A 27,190-nucleotide genomic window follows, 5' to 3' on the forward strand; every position below is an offset into this window, starting at 1 on the left:
AGATAAATTAAATTATGTGCACAAATTTTAAATTATTGAACGTGAAAAATCAAGGGATATTAAAAAAATCTAATATAAATACAAAAAAAAAATTTAAAAATGCCACCACAGAGAATCAAACCCAAATTGAAATTCAACTATGCTGAACATTAAACCACTAATTACTGTAAAAATGACGGAATTCATTCATAATATGAAATCTAAAAATAATACTATTTTATTTTTAAAATATTGCATTATCACATCACATCACAACCAAAAGTATCGTGAGGTTGAATAACATTAGAGTTATTTCGCAATATTTTCTCTGACTTTAATGAAGATAAAACTTTAAATTATCAAATCTCTAACACTTTGTCGGTTGATAAACACATATAGGTATTAGGTGGCCCAGTTGGCACTTCACTAGATGAAGGATTAATTAAAGATTAACAGATTAATATTGCTCAATATTCATTATTGCTAGGACAATTTTTTTTGGATTGTTTATAAATATACTGCCCTGAAGAAGGATAACCGTCCGATAACCGAAACTTTGTAGGTTGACGAAAGGTTAAATAAATAGGATTACTAAATACGGTTTAACGTAAAGTACGAATGATACAGGCAACACTTGAGATTTTGCTTATTAACAGTTGCATAGTATTTAACATAACACAAAATATAGCAAAATTCTAAAAAAAATAAAAATTTTCTTAACTTTGGCATGAATAACAGGCTAACTGTTATTAATTATTTTCGGAGTTTTATTGCGATTTTTTTCTTCAGAGGAACTTTCACATAATTACTTTATCAACTAGGCGTAAGCACCAGATTTAATTTTTTAAGGCAATGAATTAGTTATTTCTTGAGAGATCCATTTGGAAACAATTGAGATATTAGTAATAAGTTCATCAGAAATAATTTGAATAAATCCCACCGAAAGATCGATTGTCTAGGTCTGCCAGGGCAAAATCGACCGTAGGTCCATCCTTTACGCCGGGCCGTGCGCCGAATATTGATTTTCAGGACTTCATCTTTTATTTCGGTAAGATTCCCACTTTATTTTAGAGATTTGATTTGATTCAAATTCAACTGCACGTCTGTCCAATACACCTGAGCCGCGCGTCGCAATTTTTGTGCATGGCTGCTTCATTTATGCCGTTAAGATTCTAGCTATATTTTAGGGTATTGTCTTGATGGGTAAGCCATTACGCTATAGAAGCCGCTATTAATATACTTTTTTTTAATTATTCAAGGTTTTAGTTTGAAAGGACTAAAAAATTAAGTACCTATTTGAATTTGCGTTTGACACGAGCGCCTTTATATTTTCCCCGAGGTAAAAAGTTACCCGCATAATTATTTCATAGACTTCATCAATTTTGATCGCTTTCTTTTTAGTTTATTTCTTTTCTAAAAACATAATTTTATATCAATCGTTCATGAGAGCTTACGGCTATTTTATAAAAAATGGAAGCAATGAAAATACACTAAAAGGCACTAAATTAAATATCAAATTACACGCATCAGAAAATAGCACGAGAATTTTTTTATTTCTGCAAGAGTTGAGGGTGAACTTCATAGATTTTATTTAATCAAGAGATTGGTCCAATCAACTGAGTTACTGGGGCAGTGAATAAAAAAAACGTGAATTGAATAATCAATTATTGTTAAAATTCTTTTATTTTCTCATTGGTGCCTTGTTGACATTTTGCTAGATGATTTTTCTAATTAATTGAAATTATTTTGTGACAGAATATTTTATCTGCATCACATAATTTGTAAAATAAATTTTTTTAAAAAATCAGAAAACCTTATAAAATTCACTGGATCGATTTTTCACAATTTATGCCAAGTTTTGTCAAATTAATATTTTGAGGAATGGTATTAATTAAATAATTTGTTAAATTAATATGAAATAATATTAGTAATCACTACAACAGCATAAATTTGTTAAGATGAAATTATTGGTAAGATTTTTTAATAATATAAAGCCAAAGAGATTTTGAGTCATGTTTTCTTTTTTTTTATGGGGTGGAGTGACAGAATAAAAGATTTTTTAATTGAAATGTTGTAAAACATATTTTTGCATGTTTTTGTCAATCTGTCGTAATTTAACTGTGTAAAATTTAGCTTATTCATGTTTTAAACTCCCCATATTTCAAAGTTTCATTGCAATATAACATCTTCTTTTATTTAATTATCCTGGTGTATGAAAAATAGTACTCTAAATCTTAAAAAAAATAAATGAATACTTTTACTAACTATTTTTAATCACTCATCAACAATATTCCCGATGACTCAAATACATATTTCAAATAATGGAAATATCAACATGTTCAACCAACACCTTCATTAACATCAGTTCCGACAGTGTAAAGAGTTAATTACATACATTTAAAATAAATTGTACACCCTTAATGAAGTAACATCGCAATTATGTTAATTAAAGGCTTACCTTAATGTACGAAATATTCTTGTAATTCAACCCTTACGAAAGGGCTTCAGATGGGGTGCTGGCACATAATCACTTTAATAATTTGCTAGGAATTTCCACTTAACAACTTAAAATTTTTCTTCTTGAATAAAACTTTTCATTAAAAGAAGATAAGAATATCTATTCACCAATTAAATTGTTTGATAGTTTACGTTTTTACGTTAAAAAAGATTAAATATTTCTTTATTACAACTAAAGACACTTCACAATAATTTAAAAGCACTCAAGAGCGTACTTATCTTAATAATAAATAAAAAATATTATTTAAAACCTTTTTTGTTTTGTGCAATTATAATTAGTTCACATTGTTTCTAGTTGTTGGATCGCTTTTAATCATGAAAAATAAAGTTTCCACCAATGGAAATTCTCTCATCTAGTATTTAACAGTACATTATATATTCATATTAATTTTAATTGACTTGGTTTAATATGAACATTACGTTTCTGAAAAGTTATATTGCCCGGATTAGACACTTGTCGAAATAGTTTGAGCGGCACTCGCCAGTATCGCTTGAGTCATCCAACACAACGCGTCCGCCGTCGGCGTCGGTTGTACACCGAATGAACGGAGCGCCGCGGCGCACTTTTTACACTCTGAAACTGCCAGTTACTCTTCCATACAAGTAGATATAGATTATTTCATGAACTTGGACGTTCAGCAGACTGATTTAGTAGACGAATATGTTGAGAATTGTTTAAACGACAAATTAATACTGTGTGTTTTTAAATTAATTTACAGTGATATTTCAACCGAATGCGTTTCTCCTGATAGCTCAACGCTTATCCTACGCAATATTATATATTTACTTAGATAATTATATTCAGTATTTCTCTTCACATATTACATCACTTCTATGACAGCATCCTTATTCAGTATTATGTAATTAATCATTATTATTATTTGTAACAACGTGCAATATATTATATTATTTTTTACGTATTTAATAGAAAATGAGTCAGCGAAAATTTTTAAAACACGAATTGATAAAAGCAAAACAAAAGTATTTATTTACTTTCAATAGATTGGAATTCAACTTTTTCTAGAATTTTGTAATGTAAATTTTACCAGGCACTTACAAAATAATAAATATATGTATGAAACTAATATCTATAGAAAACTATTGTTCTCTGGGCTGATGGCTCGGCAGAGGCAAATATAAACGTTTCATGGGGTTGCTAATAATTTTAGTCTTATTTAAAACAACACCAGAAACTGGATGTTTTTAAGTTTCAAAAATGGAACGGCTTGAATTGTTTGATGAAATGTAGACAAGAGATAAACAACTTGTATTTTTTGTATTCAGCTTTATCTGCTGCGTTGCTGCTTATTCTCTTGTTTGTATTTACGAGTAAGCTTTAGAGCTAGAATGAAACTTATGCAATTTAGGGTAATATAAGAAATGAGTGAAGCAGTTTCGTAACGATTTTAGAGGTGAAACAATATTTGAAGAGGTAAAATATAAAATAAATTTCAAACACAAGATTATGATTATATTGTTTTTGGGGTATTATGCCGTGTTGCGCTACCTCCTTCTTCAGGCAAAGTTTCAGACAGCATTGCAGTTTTGATCTTCAGGGCAGATGTGTAAACATTATTACACATCTGCCCTGATGATGAACACTGCAATGCTGTCCGAAAAGTTGGCTAAAGAAAATCTCAAATCATAACATAAGATTATAATTTTTAAAACGCATTTAAGCTTTCTTTTTGTCCGTTTTTCGAAGACGAATTTAGCAAACAACCAAATGAAATTTAAACTGTGTTTAAATAAATTAAAAAACACATACCCGGTCGGTGGCTGAGTTGACATCACGCTTAGGTCCCACCCAGGTGTAGTGTGTTCAATTCCCCGGCTGGCTAAGTCCTCCATCACAACACAAGCAACATTTTCCGCTTACTGTGGTGGCGGTAGGAGATTTTCAAATAGTGTCCGGTTATTCCTAACACGGGAATGTTTGTCTTTCTTTCAAAAAAAATACTTATGTTTGAATATCACTATTATTTTCGGTATTTATATGAATTACAGTACAATTAATGATTATAATTAACATTCGCCTATCTTTGATAATATTCTTTTTTTTTATTAACAATAATATATGAATGTTTTTTTTAATAACTGTTTTTATTTCGTAAGAACTTTGAATCGTTAATATTTTTAGTGATTTTTTGAGATACAAAATATCTCTAGTACCTACGTAAATCTATGTACAGCTTTAAAAAAAACATCAATATTCTTAGGCTTGAAGCATATTACCTAATTTAAAAGCACAGTTGTATGATGCATAATTTACAATATATATTTAAAGTATCTTATATATAGCGTAGTGGGATTAGTAGGAGTTGACAACATTACTGTTATATTTTTACAAAACATTCAAAGATATTTATTCATGATATCTTTTATTGGTTTTGTGAAAACAAATTAATTATTCTCCGGCTCCAAATTGCGATTTTCAGCTTCGTATTAATAACAAAGAAACAAAGGTTATCACACCGCGCTAAATATATTTCGAATGAAAATAACATTTACTGTATTCCTCTCTTATCAAATGTATGGAACCGCGCCAGAAAATTATAAAAATGCTCAAATAATTTAATTGCTCGATATTAAGTATGTAACAGACTCCTATATAAGTTCACTTACACAAGTAGATGATTCAGAAGTTTTAATTGTTCCTATTATATATATACCTATTGTATAATGTTATTATTCTATTTTCCTTATAATTAGTGTAACTCGCTCACCAAGCACAAGAACCACTTTCTTCTTTGGTGAGATTGCGATTATAAACATATTTTGAACCCATATTATTATGTAATTTATATAACACCATTGTACCTACTTATATCTATTTCAAATAAAAAAATAGTTTTTTGCAATCGTCGTAATAATATACATTGTTTTTGAATAAACACTTAATTATTGTACTTGTTTGTTTGAGTACCACAAAATAACTCCAATCGCCTGGAACTAGTACACAAAGCATTCCCAAAATTTGTGAATTTATAAAATATATACACCAATGTGCAGTAAAACTACCACTCAAAAATTCCAACTGCCCAAAGCTATATTTATTTATTGTTTATAATATTCATTACATTATATGCAAGGAAGCTTGACTTGAAACATGAAGCTTTGACTGTACAACTAGGAAAGTTTCCCGTTTTAGGACAGTCGAATTAACAGGTTTCAAATTATCCTAGAGGAATACAGGATTTAAAAATAAAGAAAATAATTACGTAAAAGCCAATATACAACTAGGCGTTTGTGATAAATATTGTTCAGATTACATTATAAAGTAATATTTCGGAATCAGTCCTGCCTAGAACTAATAACCATTTTATTATTTTCGGACCGAAGGATGAAGGAATCCCCTATTGGGAAATGATGCTGAAAGGAGATGGTGGGGAATTAGATAATGATGAGAAAGGTTTAAAACAACCAATCTGTTCAAACAAACTGAATGGCAATTTAAGCAATTTGTCTCTCATAGTGTATCTTTCACACTGGAACGTACAGCAAACATAATTATTTGTAATTTCAGAGATATGTTAAATCACTTATATTATGTTAACTAGATTGTATTTATTTGATTGCATTGTATTAAACCCACGACATTTGGATCTACAGCCGAGGTTTTTAAACGCTCTGCCACGGAGGTCGATGAACGTTGAAATGAATTTCTGTGAAACTGAAATTAGTAAGGAAAGGAGAGAATTATTGTTAAAGAACCTCCACACAAGAAGCTGTGAGGAAAATAATTTCCTCTAATTAAGTCATTTTTGGGGATGATGTGTGTCTGGGTCTTTCCAATGAAAAGAAGAAGAGGAAGTTCAGGAATGGAAAAAGGTATGAGTGGTGGTAGGACCCTGGGGGTGAAGTCAGTAGATTCAGGAGTGACGAACGTATGAATCCATCCCTCCCATCGCAGTACAAGGCGATAGGTTGAGAAAATTCCTGCTAGCGTGGTTAAAAGATCTTCTTAAACCAGTCTATCCCGATCCAGCCCACCACACAGTAAGTGGATAGACTCATCCACCACACAGACCTAGAAAACCTCATATACTCCAACGACGTGACGGTACCATACCCGCCTACCATATTAAAATGGCTCTACAACTTTGATAACCAAACAAGATTAACAATTTCAGGTTCCGTTGTAATTTTGAATAGTGGTTTCTCAAAAGGACAATGAAATAGCTTCGACCTCCCTCTATACTTTATATATTGATACGCTACTGTGATGCTCAATAAATCTTGAGTTTAAATTGAATTTCTCCATGTCGTAAATTATATCCAAATTGCTGCATCGTATAAGTTGTCGCAACTCGTGCCCATAAACACAGAGCATAAATTTAGGCATAAATTTAGTCTTTATCCCCCGCTCGGGCGGGATTAGTTTTCCAGAGTTCGTTCGTGTAAAAAACAATTATTTTTTTCAAGTTGTTTGATATACAGCTTATAAGGCTGTTATATTCCATAACAGTGGGTGAGGTTCCGTAGTGATGTCAGGTCTATGAGAATTCTGCTATATGTTAGTAATCAGATTTCATCACAAAACTCTTATAAATATTAAACTTTTGTTAATTTCCTTCACGTTCGATTCTCATCACTTCAATAAGACGTTTATAGACGTCTACTGTCCTGAACTACAGTGAAATCACGAGCGTTGTCTCAGTAACCGATTGTCACTCTAGTAATCGTATTAGCAATCTGTGAAACATTTAGATAAAACAAAACCATATTTTTAACAATTAATTATTAATTATTAAACTTATTTTGGCTCCCACTTTATCGCTTGATTGATATGATTTATACGCTTATCACCACCCTAGAGGTGAATTTGAAAAAAATATTTATTATTATATATGCAAACATTACATTTTTTTATTATTATAAAAAAACCGTATTTTCATGGTGACAGTGATGAAACAATCTATCATATATATTTCCTTGTAATGTCTTGTATGTGGTATGTAAATTCAGAAATTGCCGAGTGAGATGTGTAGTGTATAGGTGTGTATGTTTCTATGTAAGTGTATGTGTATGTGCATCGAACAGTTTATAATATTATTGACATGAGGGTAATTTTAAATTTAGGCAGTAAATCCAAAAAAAATCGATAAGAATTTAGACAAATATTATTAACTCTCTGAAGAGCACGGTTAATTGGTGAATTAGATGCTATATTATTTTGTTTTTTTTTTGTAAAGAAAGATTAACATTCCCGGGTTAAGAAAAAGCTGACAATATTTGAAAATATTCTACTACCACCACAGGAAGCGGAAAATGTTGGTTGAGTTGTGATGGAGGACTTGGCCAACCGAGGAATTGAACACACGACGCCTGGGTGGAATCCAAACGCGATGTCAACTCAGCCACCGAGAGTGGAATAACCTTAAGCGTGTGGAATAGCACCGTATGTCGTGCATGTCTCAAAGGTATGTTAAAATTGATTAGGGACAGAATTTGGGTACAGTTGATCAAATAAGATACCATTCGCCTTTGCTGCAAAGATTGAAATGTACGTTGAAAGTTATTTTTGAATTTGTAGGTAAGATATTTTATAAATTGGTTTTAAATACGTTATATCTTACAACATGTTTTTTTTTAATTAATACCACACTGGAGGCCCCGAGGAAAATAATTTCACTTAGGGCCTGCGTTATATTTTGAAATGCTGTGTGGAGGGTTTTTTTAAGGAAAAGAAGGAAAAGAAGTTCTAGGAAGGTAAACGGTATGATGAGGGTTGGGTAGGAAACGAGGGATCAGTGTGTCTATGAGTGACGGACATACGAATATATCCCTCCCACTGCGCCACATGGCAATGGGTCAAGAGACCAGTTGGAGAGGTCAAAAGGGTCTCCGTAAACCAGTCTCTCCAGATCCGACAACCTACGCAGCTGGTGGGTAGGCGCGTACTGAACACACCTCACCCGATGAACCCGGGCACCCCTTCTAAATCACCAAACGTAGCGAACCGTTTGGGGTGACCAATGGCAGAGATGTTGGTTATCCAATAAATATTTCCCGGAGCGGTGGTACCCAAATCCGCCTCCCGAAATTCTAAATTGGCGATGCATATTATCATTGGATCACCCATGCACCGACAACCTAAATTAGAAGATATGCTTAATTATCTATAAAGGGTGGCTGGAAGTAAGGTGTGCTGGATTTTGCGGTTGGTTAGAGCAACAAAATTTTTTAATGCCAATGTTTTAATGTAGTTTAAGGTATTTTTAGGTAAAAAAATTGATTTTTTGTTTGGAGAAATAAATATTCTTATTTAGAAAAATAATTTTGTACTATAAAATAATAATCGGAATTACAAAAAAAAATATCAACCTTTTTACTTCTACCATCACGTAGAATCGCCTCCTGAAGTTAGCGCACACCTTGTATATTAAAAGTAAATCGTTTATGCATGGGCTTAACAATTATAGGTGTTTGGCGAGGGATAGATAGAATATAAGGAAACAAGGGTAAGAAGACTGTGGATATCTTGGGTTCAAACGAAAACCAAGACATCAATTCCTAGAAGGTTAGGAGATGGTTTGCAAGTTACGAATGAATCTGCTTAGCCCTGGGCAGATGATCAAATAGCAAAACCACAAATTAGGTAAAGTAAGTCAAACAAAAACAGTACAAAATTTTATCCGAGTAAAGTATTAGGTACAAAAGATTTCAAATTTGAACAAAAACTTGAAACTAAAACTATTTATTGTGGCTTTAGATAAATTCCACAGCTCTCCGGTGAGGGGGTATTAATCAAATAAAATTTACTTGCACACGCCAGGATTTGATCTTACGACCTCCGGGTTGCTAGTCAAGAGCCTTCTTACACCTCGATCATGGAGGCTATCAGTACTGCTCAGAAATACTCAGGGATTCATCTGACAAGGTTTTTCTTTATCGTTCCTTTTAGTATTCAATTTTCGTAAAAAGGTTTACTTTGAATTATTTCTCTTTACGCAAACATAACATAGCATTGTTGTTTCAGGCTCCCTTTTCGCATTCCCCTCCCCATTACTCATTAAAGACAGACAAAAATTATCATTTGATCTGTAAACTTAACTCCATTTGAATAAATTCGACATATACCCCTTTACCCGAGAGCCACGTAATTGGTAATGCACAAGCGTGACCCAGCCCGCACATGGTCGATTTCGCCACTTGATGCAATAAGTAAAAAAGTGTCGATCTAGTGAAAGATCACCATTCAGAAACCAAACGTTGTTTGAAATGGCTTTAACCATGTTTCGGGACCAAATCTAAATATCCAGGTACTTTCCCTCCCTTCTATTCCTTATTCCTTTCCCCTCTCACTTCCTACAGCAGTCAGGACTCTTGTGCGATATTCACAAAAAAGATTATTAGATTACAATATTAACGACTCTTAAACGCAAAATGTGAAACAGGAAAGGCTGAAAAACATTCAGTCGCATCTTGGAATTGAACCTAGGACCTCTTCCTTGCCGGGGAAGTGCTCTAACCACTGAGCTAATTCGACCATATTAACTTCCGTGTTTTTTTACTGTATCATACTGTGTCATTTTTAACTGTATCGTACAACGGCTGGAAGCTACGAACATTATTGTTTTTAACGCATATATTTTGCCTGCTATCATAATGTATCTTAGTTTTCAGCTTCAATGCCGATAAATCGGTGTTTATACAAATATTGTTAACAGTTTTAAACAATGTAACATAATTTATGTTTCCACGATAATTCACTACATAATTCAATTTTCCTTACTTGGTTTTACTTGTTAAGGGGAATTTACATTTACATTTTATTGCACTATTATATTTTTTTACTGTATCATACTGTGTCATTTTTAACTTTATAATTCACTACATAATTCAATTTTCCTCACTTGGTTTTACTTGTTAAGGGGAATTTACATTTACATTTTATTACACTATTATATTTAACTTTATAATTCAATTTTCCTCACTTGGTTTTACTTGTTAAGGGGAATTTAGGTACATTTACATTTTATTACACTATTATATTTTTTGTTATTTTTTATAATATTTCCCTTCTTACTGTGTCATCTTGAACCATGTTTTAATGAAGTCTACGACATTATTTTTTGATGAATACAAAAATTAAACATGCATGTTATTACATATATAATCAACCCATAAGAACCCCTACATACAATTTTTTTTATTTCCCAGAGTGAAATGTTTCTTAAACAATTATATTCACAATATGTATTTTATGCATTCAAAAAAGAGGATAACTTTGCAACACACAAACTCAATTCGATTCACAAGATCCTCATTATAACATAAATTTTACCAACCCAGAACTAAAACGAATTTTGGGCAGAGAAATTTGCAATATTTCTCTATAAAACAATTTAATGTCCTCTCTCTCACAAGAAAAACCATTAAAAAAATAAACAACTTTAAAAAAATATTAAGACGTGGATTATGGACACGGAAGGAAGAATACAGATAAAATTTTGCAACCTAACAAAAATAACTTTAAAAAAATAAACGAAGTAAAAAGAAAACATGACCAAATTTACAATTTATAATTCACACAATTTACCATGTATAATGTGACCTTAGAACGAGGTACCCCAGTAAGGTCACACACATTATTTTCAATTCTTTTCAACAAATTTAAAAATATAAATATATATATATATATACATATATACATGCATATTATATTTATAAAAGTAGAGAAAAGTCGGTGTTTTGTGATCAAGTCAGCTAGTAACAATATTAAAAAATATTATTATAAAATTCAGTATTAAAAAACGAATTAGTACAAATTTCGAATATTCCACACTTTAGACAAATTTGCCACTGAAATGGTGTGATAATATTTGCAGGTGTGGTTACAGATAATTGCTTTTACGCAAAGTGGGTTAATGTTAGTTTTCCCGGATGCTAACTTTTCCTTATCTATTTCTTTACCTTAAACACTTATTTGCACTCTCTCATCATAATTAACTCTATTTTTTTAGAAAATGAACATTGATGAACGATGATGTAGATAAATAAAGAAAATATTGTGCAATTCAGACAACACATTTTTCTTTACCCACAAAAAAAAATCTATCGAAAAAATCTGTTTCAGAAAATCGTAAAAAACAGTAAACAATATTTACATTATATACTGCATGTTCGTAAATTTAGCCCAATTATTTTCATCAAAAAACAGAACCATGAAAATAATGTTTTCTTCTTAATCTTTAATGACTCCTGATATTCAAAACATCCTCTGCGTAAGTATTCTTCCTAATGACTACACGGGAATTTATTTAGACCGAGAACGATGGTTTTTCAAGTTTTCGTAATGTACTCACTCAAGCAAATATATTTGGCGGAATCATCGGTGTAAAATGTAGCAGGTATCACCTTTTTTTATTTTAATATTAAATTCTTTAATTTTGTTTTACGACCTTATTAATTTTTCGGTTTTAAACAAAATTGACATCGACTAATAAAACCGGGTTTTTGTGCCCGAATGCACATTCAATAGTTTTTGCTGTTGGAATTCTATATAAAAACATATATACTGTTATATTTTTTGATGCCTTCAGTGAAACACTCTAATTTTTCATGACACTTCCTAAAAGCTCCCTCGTCGGTACAATTTTAAGCCTGGAAACCATGTTGCCATCCGGTTGGGTGACGTAGACGGCTAAAGGTTTCAATAAGGCATCAGTTAATTGCGGATCTGCATTGTGTAGTTGGTTATTTATGTTTAGGTGTGACAGGTATTTCATATTATTGAAGCGTTATAAAATTGGGGTGTGACTAATTCTACCGTGTTTGCCCGAAATTTCAACATAATTGTTCTTTTGTTAAAATTTTGTATTTTTGAACAGTTGATAAATGTGGTAACGATTTGTTGTCTTATGTTTTGACAGTTAAGTAAATATTTCAAAGCGTAGTTGAACTGTTTTCAACTACATTAACCTACATAATATAATCAAAGCCTACATAATACTTTCCAGAAATGCAAATAAAAACAGTGCATATTCATAAAGCTCACCGTTAGAAATTTTTTTTACGGTTGATTCATAACTGTATTTTTTTCTGGTTTATTTACAATTTGTTGCGTTTAAGAGGAAATCGTCAAAATTATTTCAAAATAAGAAGCATTATTCTGATGTGAAAATATGTTGTGTTTCATTTTGATGAATATTTTATTTCCAGCTCTCAAAAGTCTTAACCCTAAACGAATTGCATTAAATGTAATGACATGGCAAGGTGCTTTTACTAAAAGCACTACCAAAAGTCAACAAACGTTCTACTGAAAAATATATGGACAACTTATCTTTTGTGAAATAGGTCACATGATAAGTTTATTTTAGAGACTACATGACGTAGACGTAGACGTAGCAATTGTCGACCCACTTAAAACACGGCTATAAATGTGTCTGATTATAGTTGTATAGGGTACATAATTCATTTGTTCACATTGAGGCTCATAAATCTGTATTATTAAAATAATATCTATTAACATAACCTAAAATACTGAAAATTTGGTTTGAACATTGTCTGGTGAGTATTGTAGGCTACACGTAGCAATACTGCTTTTCCAAAAAAAAAATCACATAAAAATAAAGCAATTTTCCAGGGTACAGGCCCCATTGCAGCTGCAAGCAGTTGTAGAAACTGCTCTCGTAAATTTGATTTTTGGAGACTGGCAAGATTTATCAGCTTGCCACACTGAAGTGACGATAGTCCTCATTGGCTGTGGCGGCTAACGAGATAATTATTTCTATTGGAGCAGTCGAGTATTTCACATGACTTCTTTCCATTTTCAACTTCTGATAACTTTGTGTCAAGTGTATTTCTTGTGTTTTTTTAATAAAGCAATCTCTGCACAATAGACCTCTTCATTCATCCCTACAAATCCGCGACCTACCGGTACCTGACTCCGTATTGGAATCGAAATTTTAGAACACACGGAGATAGGAACACGCCGTGCTCGAATTGGGTTCCCGGAGAAGATTGGTATGCTTATATCCAGTTATTACGTTACGCTAAGTCACGGTTCATAACTTTCGCTTGATAACTGAATTTACAATATCCCTTCCAGCGTATTCACAGACAAATTGCACTAAAAATAATCAGTCAGAAGTCGACAAGTAATCATTTCACTGTAAATTTAAAAAATATACTTGATTTTTGAAATCAGTAAAAAATTGCCATTTTTAAATGGGATTAATCGTTGCATTTTTAAGAACCTTGCAATTTTGCAAGGTTAAATAATATTAATTTAACATTTTGAATTTTAATTGTTGCAATAAAATTTTAATCGTTACATTGTTTTTGCCATTTTGCAATTTTAGGTGTTATTTTTTGAGAGAGGGTCTAAATTTTCATATTTATACTGAACTGTTTTTTCAAAACTCAATAAATATTAACCAATTCAGTGTTGAACATTGCGAATTTTGCCTCGCTGTATCTATACCTTATTATTATCATCAAAATGATAACTCCATTATGGAATCTACAGTAAAAATCGCCAAGGAATCTTCAATTGACCATGTAACATGTAACTGACATTTAAATTAGCAGGCCATGCCGCCAAGCAAAAAGACTGTGCAACCTCCTTCTAAACTGGAGAACAAAAGGAAAAGGCTAAATTAAGACTGCGGTAGAGATAGAATACGGATTTTAAAATGTACGGAGGGTAGAAATAATAGACTTAAAACCAGAATAAAAGTAGAAGCAATGGGCACAGCAAAGTTCTTGAAAAAAGACGTTATATTTCTTATTTATTTTTGTTGCGGCGCCTCATCCTATCCGAGGCTGGCTATTTTCAGGGAAATACTTATAAAACAGGCTGCAGCTCAGAATAAATCGTCAGAAAAAATACTATTTATTTAGTGAATACCTTATTTGAATTGTTTTTCACCCATTTAAAGTTGTCAGGCAAGCGTCCATTGCTATTAGTTTTTTTTTTATATTTATGGTAATATGAGATTTTCGATTCTTATTTGCATTATAAGTCTTTAAAATGATACAATATTATCCATTAAAGGAAATAATAGAATTCATGTAAAACAACATAGCATCAAAGATGGGAAACCCAAATAAATTTAATATTTTATGATCATTGTGTACCTACCACCCCTGATACCCTCCTACTAAATGCTTTGTAATTAAACCATAGTTTTAGGAATAATTGTATCAGTCTTAAAAATAGGCTGAAACCAGTAACGGTCGAAAAAAGTTAAAAATTGTTTTAATATATTATCTCGGCATTTCATTTCATTGGGTAAAAGGTGTTTATACATTTTTTTAAGTTAGATTTACGGCATTTCAGTTTTCTTTCAGATGGCAAACAAATTATTTCAGTGGCTCTAACGTGCGTTTAAAGCGTATTAATTTGTTTACAAGTATTGGAATAACACCGCGGTTAGTTTATTTCTCGCGGTAGCGGCGGTACGGATTCGGTTTATTTACGGTGGGAAATTGCTGTGAGCCGTGGGATTCGGTCAATCAAACAATATTTACGAGTTTGTGTAAAACGAACATGCAAAGATGTTCAAATGTTAAATGTTATTAGCAACCAAATTATCGTATTTCAAAACATTTTTAACTGGTAGTTCCGTGAACAGAAAAAAGGTATGTTTCTAATTTTCTCTTAGTCAATAAATCAATATCAAAATTTTCTCTGAAATTATAAGATTTGTAAATCGACTTAATTAAAAACCACGTAATATTTTATGAGGTAACATTTTTCGTATTTCAATTAAGGGATTACACAATTTATTCTAAGAAACATCACTATCCCATTGAAAATTCTTTTTTTAAACTTTCTTCAGGTAGATAGGTACCACAATATTGAAAAGCTTAGTTAAAGTTTACCACCCAGTCCATGTTAGTCTTCTAGTCAAAGTAAGGCTTGCTTGAATAATAAAGTGGATGCACCAGATTTTCGAAAGCATTTTGAACTTCAGAAAATGTTCATCTTTCCTAGTGGGAAGCGCAGTAAACGGATGACATTTTTTTTATTTTTTTTTATTTTATTGTTTAACTTATAACATTGTTACATTGTACATAAAATTAGGTAATAATAAGTAATAGTGTAAAACATATGTTGTTGAATTTCTACTCCAATGAAGAGTGCTAGCTCTTGAGCTTGGCGTAGGAGTTATTTGACAATTATTTCATGTTTATATCAGTAATTAACATTATTACAGTACAATAAATATAAACTTAAAAGAGGATTGTGACGTTAATTTTGGTTGTAACATGAATTGAAGTTATAACATTTGATAGGTGATATTAATTTTTTTTAAAGATAAATTTGACCTTCTTTTTGAATAAAATAAAATCTGGTATTTTTTTCACTTCTTTGGGAAGACTATTAAAATATGTTATGCCTTTGTAAATGTAGTTATTGTGCATTTGTTGTGTTGAAAATAGAGGAATTTGGATGTTAAAATTATGCCTTAAGGATGAGTTAAATTTAAGTTTTTTTACTACAGTTTCTTTATATATTTGTAATATTGCATCTTTTTTATAGAGGTCTTCAATTTTTGGTACTTCGAAAATTTTGAACAATGATGCTGAAGGGAAAGTTGGTTTTTTTTTCAAAATTACTTTGATAATTAGTTTTTGTACCACTTTAACAGAGCTTAAAATTTTTTCATATGCACCTCCGCACCCAATGATTCCATACTGAAGTAATGATTGGACTAGTGCGTAATAGACTTTTTTCAGGTTGTTTATCTTGAGAACATTTCTTAATCTAATGAATATATAGATACATTTTCTAATGCGTTTAACAAGTTCACATATGTGTCTGTTCCATTTCATATGTTGGTCTACAATTACACCGAGGTATTTTATTTCAGTTGTTTGGTTTAGTATGGTACATGATTCATTACAAACATCTTTGTTACATTTTTTGTTGTGTATTATTATATGTTATTATATGAATGTTGGGGTTAGTTTTGAATTTATTTTTTGTGAATGGTATATAAACTGTTTTTTTTGCGTTAATTGTAAGTAGATTTGTATCGAACCAGTTTTTTAGGATTTGGATGTCATTATTTGCATTTTCATTTACAATTTTCCAGTCATTACCCTTAATTATGATAATTGTATCATCTGCGTAAGATATAACTGTTCCACTGAGGTTTTGTTTGAAAATATCGTTTACGTACATGATAAAAAGTAAAGGACCCAAAACAGTACCTTGTGGTATCCCAAAATCACTTGTGAGTGGTAGACTAGATGCGTGATTAATTTTTACAACTTGTGTTCTTTGGTGAAGATAACTTTTTAGCCAACTTAATTCTGTGTCATTAAAACCTACGATCTTTAATTTTTGTATTAGTTTGACATGACATATGCTGTCGAAGGCTTTTTGGAGATCAACAAAAATACCAACACATTTTAATGATTTGTCTAAAGCGTCTTGTATGGTACTAGATAATTTAGCAATGGCGTCTTTTGTGCTTTTGTTTTCCATGAATCCAAACTGATTTTCGTGAATTATATTATTTATCTTTATGAACTGAGTTATTCTTTTTTTGGCAATTTTTTCAAATATTTTTGCAATGTTTGATAGTAAAGAAATAGGGCGGTAATTGGTTGGTTCTTCCGGATTGCCGGTTTTAAATATTGGTATAATTACAGATTGTTTGTACATGGATGGAAAAACTCCGCTTTGAAAACTTGTATTGATTATATGAGTTAATGGTTTTGATACTTGTGATTTTATACATTTCAGTGTTTGTATTGTGACCCCATCAAAACCAGGGGCAGAACCTCCTTTCATACCTGTAATAATTTGTTCAATTTCTTCTGGTGTTGTTGGTTGAAATAATTCAAATTTATGCTCATTATTTACTGTAGTATTTGGGTCGCTTGGGGTAAGGCCTTGTTGGATTTTTTTAGCGAGGTTTTTTCCTACATTAGCAAAAAAATTGCTAAATACATTTGCGGCTTCTAGAGGTTTATCTTTACAGCAGATTTTTGAATCATTATGATTTACATTGTTGATTGTTTTATTTTTTAAATGTTTTTTATCGACAATTTCATTTATGATGGACCAAATCCTTTTACTGTCATTTCCAGATAATTCAAGTTTTTGTTTGTAGTAGTCATCCTTTGTGTTTTTTATTAGATATGTAAGTTTTTTTTTATAAGCTTTGAAATGTTTTTGTAATGTTATATTTTCCGGTTGTTTTGTATATTGTTTGTAGAGTGTTTCTTTGTGTCTAATTGAGATGATTAATCCGTGAGTTATCCATGGTTTGATTGGCTTTAGTTTTGAAGATGTTTTGTTAGATTTAATATTTCTACAAGCATTTATGTGAAAACTCAGTTTTTTATCAAATATTTTGCAGCATTCTTCTACATCGTTACATTGATATATTTCTTGCCATTCTTTTTCGTTACTTAATATTTTAGTGAGAGAATTTATATTAATACTATAGTTGTATTTATCAGTATTATTAACGGCCGTTGTGGTTGGTAATGAGAGGTTTTGATGTTTGTAGTCATATTTAAATATACATGAAAAATGATCCGTTACAGATGTTTTAATTACCGCAGATGATATATTTTGTATATCTTTGGTGTTTGTGAATATGTGATCGATACAAGATGGTCGTTGTCCGATAATGTTTCTGGTGTATGAATTTATACATGAAATGTAATTTAATTCTGCTAACATATTTAAATAGTTATCTTTATCGTTAGAGGAGTAGTCATTAGCGATATTTAAGTTAATATCTCCGATGAGTATTGTTTTTTTGTTTCTATGATGTTGTAATATTTTTTTAATTCTTCTATGTATGTGGTTATAGCAGAAGAGTGTGTCCGATAAATAGCAATGATATTTAATGAATAATTCATAAAATTTATCTCCAAGTTTAATAAATTGACATTATTCACCATTATTTCATTTACACTTGTGACAGCGTAAATATTTGATACAAATATGGCGACGCCGCTATTTCTGTTAATTTTATATTTTGTTGCATAGTACGAGTAACCCGGTATATTATAATTAATTTCACTCGATGAATGCGTTTCTGATAATATTATACAGTCAAGTCTATTTAATTGTTTAATAGTTATTAGAAATTCTTCGAATTTTTTTTCCAAAGATCTAAAGTTCATGTGTATTATTATTAGGCTGGCTGTAGGTTTTATATCTATAAAATCGTTTGTATTATTTACCGTGTCAAAAATCCTTTCGTCTATTTTATATGAATTATCTATTGCGTTTATTATAAAGTCGTTCATTTTGAGGTAGTAATAAAATTAACAATAATGTTGGCGCTGGGAATACACTTCACATTTGCAATTATAATATTATATGTGTTGGCTTGTACATTATCACTGCGTGTTAACACTTTGCGGGCGGGCTTTTCGTAATATTTTTTTGAAATATTGTGCATATTATTTAGGTTTTCGTTACACTTGTAATTAATAATATGCATCATTAGTCGTAATCGATGCGATCCCTCGCAATTTTCAGCATTTTGTTTCTATAGTTGCACCTAATACTGTTGGCTGCGTGGTCCGTGGTGTTTTTTTCTCCATATTTAGAATTTTTTCTGGTGCAGTTTACACATGCTGGTACTGTTTTTTCTCTTCCCGGACATTTTGAAAGGATGTGATCGCCCATGCAGTGTGGGCAAATTGGAGGGCTGGTTCGGTGTAGGCATCTTTTAGCCGTATGCATGAACATACAGCAATGAAAACATTGAGTCAGTGGATCGCAATCTTCAATTTTTACTCGTTGAAACTGTATATTTAGTTTACCGAGTGCAAGGAGACTTTTTCGCATTTTGCCACTAGTTTCCATGATGTAGCTAGTGAACTGGCGCTGCTTTTCGTTTATGTTTGTGTTTTTTATCTCCGTTATAAGTGTGATTTTGTTGTCTTTACTTTCCTTGTAAACATCTTCAATTCCTTCGTTCTGGGTAATTATTCCGCAAACTATTTCGTCTTCAGTAAGATTGGATTTTAATCCTTTTATTATTATTTTTGGTCTTTTCTTTTGAATTTCATTTACCACCAAATCGGTATTCAGTTTTTTTATTTCGGCGGTTAAGGTATTTGCATATTCCTTTTTTGGGCATGATATTATTATTTTTTCTTCTTTTGTTTTTCTCAAACCATTTATTCCTATCTTTATGTTGCTTAAATTTATTTCTTTTTTATTATCTTTTCAATTTCTTCTGCTTTAGCATTATTTTTGGTCGACGAAATGATGATTGAGAATCTCTCTTCTTCTCGAGGAGTGACTTTGGTTGTTGATAATACCTGTGCATAGGATGGTGTTGATGCGCTTTTCATTATTTTTTCAAAGTTTCCCACCAGTTGGTCGTTTTTTTCGATAAGTTTGTCTTGTAGTTGAATTATTTGTTGTTGCATTTTTAATATTTCAGATTTCACTTCATTGTCAAGATCAATAATATTTTTTTCGATATTAATTTTGGTTTTCGAGTCTTTAACGGTTTGTATTTTTTGAACTTCATTTTTTAGCGTATTCAACAACTCTTCTACCGTCATGAAAGTGTTACGTTGCGGTGTAACGAGAGCGCGAAGACAGTACCGTGCGGGCTGCCGTTACGAGCGTAAGATTAATACTGACATGACATAACAATGACATGAAAATCCTTTTTTGTTTGCTTGGAGTTTTTTGTACATTTTTGTATATTTTTTTCTTATATCAACATGTTTGTGTAGTTTTTTTTATTGTATCTTTATTGGTAACTGATTATTGAGTGAGTGAGTGTAAAATTAAATTAAATTAAATCATTAAATAATCTTGCACTCACCACCTGAGTGCAAGATTATTTAATGATTTGTTAGTGAGATACTTGTGGTCTTAGTCTAAAGTTTTTTTTGTAGATTAGTGGAGCATAATGTTTCTATATCTGTTACAAAAAACATTCAAACTAAATATAACATTATCCGTTTACAATACAATAGCGTAAGTTCTCAGGGAGAAAGCGAAAAAGAGGAGTTTTATTTAACGGTTCAGTGGCAAAAAGACAGATGTCACAGTAATAGAAAAATGTTAAAATAGACCTTGCTTCATTCCTTGCTTCTATAACTATTACCTACATATTATGGGTTCATACAATTAGGTAAAGAGTTTGAGTCATGAGTACGATACATTTTCAAGATGTTGTGATTTTATTACAATCCAAGTTTAATTTTAAATTTAAAATAATCACATTCGATTTCGAATCGAATAATCTGTCTGATAATGATTCTGTCGGAAAACATTGTTATTTATTATAATAACATGATAAGAATTATTATTTTATTTCGGGCTATAAGCAAGGGTTGTGCAATGGAATTGAAACCACATTTATTAGCGTATCGTAGTTACAAAAAAAATTAAAAATAAGAAACAAAGAAAATAAAGCAACATTATACAACAATAAAATAAAATAACGTCTACCCTATTTATATTAAATAGTTAGAAAGTTTTATACGAGTAATATCAAGTAAAACAGATAATAATATTGACGGCCTCCGTGGTCAAGGAGTAAGGCTCTGCAGGTTGTGGGTTCAAATACTGGGTGTGCAAGTAAATGTTGTTTGATTATTTTATGTTTTTGAGCAATTTACTCATTTAAAATAATATACGGTATATTTCCGACACGTTCCAGAGTGGAAGATACTCTCAGTATCGCCCCTTCCATTCAGAATTGAAACGTTGCTTGAAATGGCTTTGGCCGTGTTTGGTGACCAAATCTGAATAGCCAGGTACTTTTTGTTATTTGTTTTTGGGGTGTTATGCCGTGTTGCGCTAACTCCTTCTTTAGCCGACGTTTCGGACAACATTGCATTCCATCGTCAGGTCAAATGTGTTATTTGAAACGTTGGCTAAGAAGGAGTTAGCGCAACACGTTTTGGCCGTGAAAATCTTAAATCATAGCCAGGTACTTCTCCACCTTCCTTTTCCTTCCCCGCCCCACTACCTTCAGCCTCACAAAATACCCCAATTGCGGATGTCGTAGTCTCACTGGCTCTAGGCGGTTGGGAGCAGTTGGGACTCAAAAACTGAAAAAATATGCATATATGTATTTACCTCTTGTCCTCCTCTTATAATGCATCTATTTTTGTGTAACAGATTTAATAGTTTGCATCGGGAGTTGACCAATATGTCAACATTTCGCTGGCACTGTAAGAACTAGATATCCGAAACAATAATTGTATCTTATCGTTGTTGTATTGGATTCTTATGACATTGTATTATTCTTAGTTTGATGATGATGATTGATGGTTGTTATTGACGGTGAAGTTAAAAAATGATTCTCTAATTTACCCATACATCAGTTTAATGAATTGATAGCAGAATCAAGTAAAAAATTGGCTAATGTAAAGAAAATATGTTAATTGCGTCCCTATTGATAGAGATACTATGTTTTCACTATATCTGCTCTGTAATGTTATGCTAATCGCTTTTGCGCGGAAATTGTGCACAGGTTTGGCTTCAAATGCTTCACAAAACATAATTTTGCCTCGGAGTAGGCTAACGAGCGTATTAGTGTTATGTTCGTATATTATACGAGTATAATATTACTAGTTTACGTTTGTATTCACCGCAAAAGTTACTTTTGTATTAATCCACAAATTCACCTCTCTTCTCCCTCATTGAACAATTAAAGCAAAACGACTTCTTATTCTTAAGGGCGGTAAAATGAGTGTTTTACATCTCTATCATTAAATATTTAAATTTAATTATTGAAGACAAAATAATCGATTAAAGAGAAAAAGATATTCAAAGACATTCAAAGTATGACGCATTTAAATATTTTTTTAAAAGTCATTTTTAAGATTTAATAATTATATGCAGAGACAGCTTCATACTTTAAAATTGATTCACTGAGTGTACGGAGGCATCATAAGGATGTACTATTCCTGTATAAAGTAGTTAACAATAATATTCAATGCCCAGAGTTGCTAAACAAGATTCCATTCAATGTACCTGCGCGTTCAACGGGCTCTTGTGTCCTGTTCAGGGTTGATCAATGCAAAACTAAGCAGAATTCTTACCTGAACAGACTATGCAATAATTACAATAGCGTATTATCCAAGGTTGATATTTTCAGTTGCAAACTTACCAATACAAGTGGTCCATAGAATAATATTTCTCTGATGGTTTGTGAATAATTTTTATGTCTCTATTTTTTATATTTCTATTATGAATTGATTTATATCTATAACCTCTCTCCGTGGCTATAAATGTATTGTTTTGTAATTTTTTCGTTTTATATAATCTTTTGGTTTGTATTATTTTTTTTATTCATATTCCTTTCTTACAAATTTAATTTACTTGTTCCATATTATGCTGTCTCAGTAGAGGTAAAGTCACAAGGAGGAAATCCATAATTGGTTTTATTTTAGCTATATAATACTTATTCTCAAACTGATTAAATGCAAGCTGTCGATTTCCCGATAATTAAAAAATAAATAAATATGACCGAATTTTCTTTTAAGAACCGTTAATATTGTCTTCAGTAATTAAATAATACACGCTGAGGTAATACTTATTAAGTTATTCCAAAATACAAATATTTAAACGATTTTGTGATCTCTAGAATAGTTGCATTTTCAAAACGAAAAATTAAACACAAATCTGAAATCATCATTATGTTTCAACTGCTAACAAATTTTATGATTTATTAAAATAATAACCCAGGTATGTATCCACTTATTTTACTTAAAACCAAACTTCACACAGGATGCCAAAAGCTTTCCGTCAGGGTGTGACATAAATATTTAGGAATAGATACTATGACAAGGGTATTTTGAATAGAGTTAGAAAGAGTGAACCCAAATATTATGGAAATATAGAATTACAGAAAAAAACCTTAATTTGTTATAATTACTGACGTATGTTAATATAGCCTTCTTGTAACTGTGTTCCAGTTGTACATATCTACAATTTCTAAGAAGTTTTTTCTAAATTACTCATTCTTGAATACTATCGTTGCAATTAAAAATAATTTTCAATCGAATAGTTCTAGTTGGTATTTTAAATATGATTGAACTCAATAAGGGCTATTTATAATTCCATTAACATTTTTTAAATATAAATCAAGTCGGACCCAGGTCTTCTATCTGAGAGTTTTAATATTTGCAATTCTTTCATCAAGTGGTTGTAAGTTAAAGTTTTTATCGTTAAACCGAGTTTATAATTAATATGTCTTAGAAATTTATGCTGATTTTTTTCAATGTAATTCGAGTGGATTTTAAGGTGAGGGGACCAAGAAACAAAAAAAGAATAATTATATTCGACTCGACTTTGAACTAAAGAGAAATAAAAAAAAATATGTTGATTTATTTTTTAAGTCTCTGACATTACAGAGAATTAATTCAAGCATTTTAATAAATGAATATTTATACATGCAGTTGCATAATACATATTTCATAGAACATGTTCAAAACCCAATAAGTGCGCCATTTCATCTAAGATACTCAACCCACATAAAATACAAAATGTATAAAAAGTACGCCTCGTGTATCATCATTATTTCATCGAATGTATCCAGCCCACATGGAACGAACTAGTTCTAAATCTCTTCGACATTGAAACCATCCAAACATTCTAATATGGAATAACATGAAAAACACATTTTTTTAGCAAATACATTCACATATGATAAGTGTCCTATTTACACAAATTCGAATAAGCGCATAAGGTTTAAAATATTGTCGACTGCTTTCTTTAGTAATTGAAATCGCGGTTATACTCATATTATGAATTTTTGTATGTATTAAGAGATTTGAATGATTTTAATTTATTTATTTATTCAAAAAACAGTTTTTAACATAGTAAACATACTCTGCACATCTCACTAGGGCATTTCTGTATCAAGATGTGCAGCTTTACAATTAAATCATTTAAAAAATACATATATATTTTATTTTATTTCTTTTTATTTAGGAAGCAAACAGTCGCACATTAAAAAATTATAACAATAAACATTCATATGTTCTAGACCAATCAAGTCCCATTGAGTTAAATGTTGATTTAGTATTTTTTACCTACACAACATATTAAATGGCAAAAAATAAACATAATAAAGAAATACATAAAATTAAAAACAAAAAGAAAATATACAACATTTTGGAATAGCTATACTATTCACTACGGGTGATAGTACTCGTAATGTAATTTTCACAACAAAAAAATCGAATAAAATAAAAGTATTTTAATTTATTAATTTATTAAGCTGAATTTTATATGATATTAAGTTATGGTTGAAAATGTCTACATCTCTAGAGGCATTGTGAGTTTCACAGATACGTACTATTACAGAGCTTTGCGCGTATTTGGATTTACAATGTGGTATTCTAAATGAATCGTTCGATCTGGTGTTTTGCTTGGGGCAACGAAATGCAATCTTTTCTAACAGATATGATGAATCAACAAGGCAGTTCACAATATTGTGTAAGAATAATGCATCAGAGATTTTTCTGCGTTTATATAAAGTGACAGGGACAAATCGATGGTCACCAAAACGATACGATAAGTGTTTCATAAATTTGTTCTGAATGTTTTCAATGCGATCAATATATGTTTGATATTGAGGATTCCAAATAACTGAGGCGAATTCTAGTTGTGACCGTACATATGACATATATAACAGAATTAGGGTGTGTGCTACCGTAAAAGGCTTTGTAATGCGAATAATGAAACCCAATTGCTTATAAGCTTTTTTTAGAATATTTTCAATATGATCCCTAAATAACATTTTTGAATCTAGTATTACTCCAAGATCTCTTATTGTTTCTACTCGTTGTAGGGGTATATGGTTTAGTTTGTAAGTATAATAAATTGAATGTTTTTTTCGTGTAAAAGTAATAACATTACATTTATCTATGTTTAGATATAGTTGATTGTTTTTGCAATATTCCTCAATTTATTTATATATGTGAACTTAATATAATAATAACATTAAATTTAATCCCAAAAAAAAAAGTTAATGACACGGTTGTTTTAAGACCGGTAGACAAAAAAAAAACAAAATTTTAGTAACAAATGTACGAAAAATAAAATAAAAATGTCAACAAAAGAAGCATTGGGCAGTACGTTTATAGTAAGTTGGCAACAATAATATTCTTCTGTTAACTAAAGTACAAGGTACCTGTGCTGGCTTATCGGACACAATCATAGGGTAACCATACTGACAATTACAAGATGGATGGTATGAATAATAAATTATAAGAAAAAATTAAATAACTAAATAAAAATAGGAAAATAATAACCGATACGTAAGTAAATAATATTAATAATAATAATAATTTTAATAAGGTAAATAAATTAGCTACATAATAATAGAGTAAATAATAACACGATAATGAATAGATGGTAATAAGTAAAAATAATAATATAAAAACAATGACTTTTACTTCAGCTTTACTTTTACTGTCTTCCAGCGGCTTTTTCCAAACATTTTGTCTTGAAGAGTTTTATTTCGCATGTACATTTGTTACTTGAGTTAATGCCTAAGAAATACAAAAAAAGTTTCAATCAATACAATTATCCCAGAGCATGTTAAATTTCCCAAATCCCAAGTGAAAATATTCTGGAAAAATATACTTTGAAAAGACTCTTTCACATTATTCCACACTTCCTAGCTAAATACAAATAACAACCACACGAGCATGAACTAACCAACCTTTTGTCACATCAATTCAATATCATTTAGCCTAGATTACTAATAATCAACCCACGGCATCTTGTTGTGAATTGTTTAAGCCGCACCAACAGCCCCGTTCTACCAAGTAATCCCTAAGACCTACATTCTTCTAGTTACTAATCACCAACCAACCCTTTCTCGTCCAGTTCCTTTCCCTCAACAATTCAGATTTTCTTGTAGCACCCACAAAGGAAAAGAAAAATTAGTAACATCACTAATTTTGACCGAATTTATTTTATATACTCGTATGTTTTCAGACAGATCTAGGAACTTGAAATTAAATCGAAAATGGAAGTTGTATTGTTGACGGAATAAATTATTAAGAAAAATTTTATGCAGCATTTAGTTATTTTGATAATTAAAAGAAGTTCATAACTAAAAGTTGAGTAATAATTTTAAAAGAAACGAAAAAATAATTTTGAAAGAAATATGCATCTGTTGGTACCAAAATGGAACACTCTACATTTACTAACTGATTCCTATTTTGATTATTTTAGTTTTAAAATCTCAATCACAGTCTATTTTCGTACAGTAAACTATGCACAATGTCATTGCATTCATTTGCGATCTATGTTATTCTATCTTAATTCATGAAGATTTATTTTTGAAAAAGAGCAGGACCACGTGTAGCAATTTAAAAAAATTAATATTGGAAGAATAAAAATTTACTCGTTTCATAATATGAAGTTAAATGATAAAGGTATACTCAGGACCGGTCAGTGGCTGAGTTGGCATCGAGTTTGAGTTCAACCCAGGCGTCATGAGGTAAATTCCTAGGCGGGCTAGTTCATCACAACACAATCCGCTATCCGCTAATATTATCCGCTTATTGGGTGGTAGTAGGAGATTTTATAATATTGTTATGGCAATTTCAACTATTAGTATTTGCGGTTAGAGTTTCCTATGGAATATGTATTTATTTATTGTTTTCATGTTTAATTTAGTGGAACACTATTAATTCGGATTTTATGGACGGGTTGTTTCGGAGAATTTGAACAATTCATCAAATTTCAACGTTCATTTTCGGGTTCTGT

The 27,190-nt window shown here is 31.0% G+C and overlaps 1 protein-coding gene across 1 annotated transcript in view; it reads right to left on the minus strand.

Moving 5' to 3' along the window:
• The window catches only part of NPFR (Neuropeptide F receptor), a 325,370-nt gene extending 322,347 nt beyond the window's left edge, over positions 1–3,023 (minus strand). Inside the window, exon 1 of the mRNA XM_089646927.1 lies at positions 2,438–3,023. The gene's annotated coding sequence lies outside the window, so the exon portion shown is untranslated. The remainder of the gene's footprint in view (positions 1–2,437) is intronic.
• Positions 3,024–27,190: the final 24,167 nt, after the last annotated feature.

This window comes from Hesperophylax consimilis, chromosome 25 (genome assembly GCF_061612785.1).
Source record: "Hesperophylax consimilis isolate HC1 chromosome 25, BYU_Hcon_1.0, whole genome shotgun sequence".
NCBI lineage: Eukaryota > Metazoa > Arthropoda > Insecta > Trichoptera > Limnephilidae > Hesperophylax > Hesperophylax consimilis.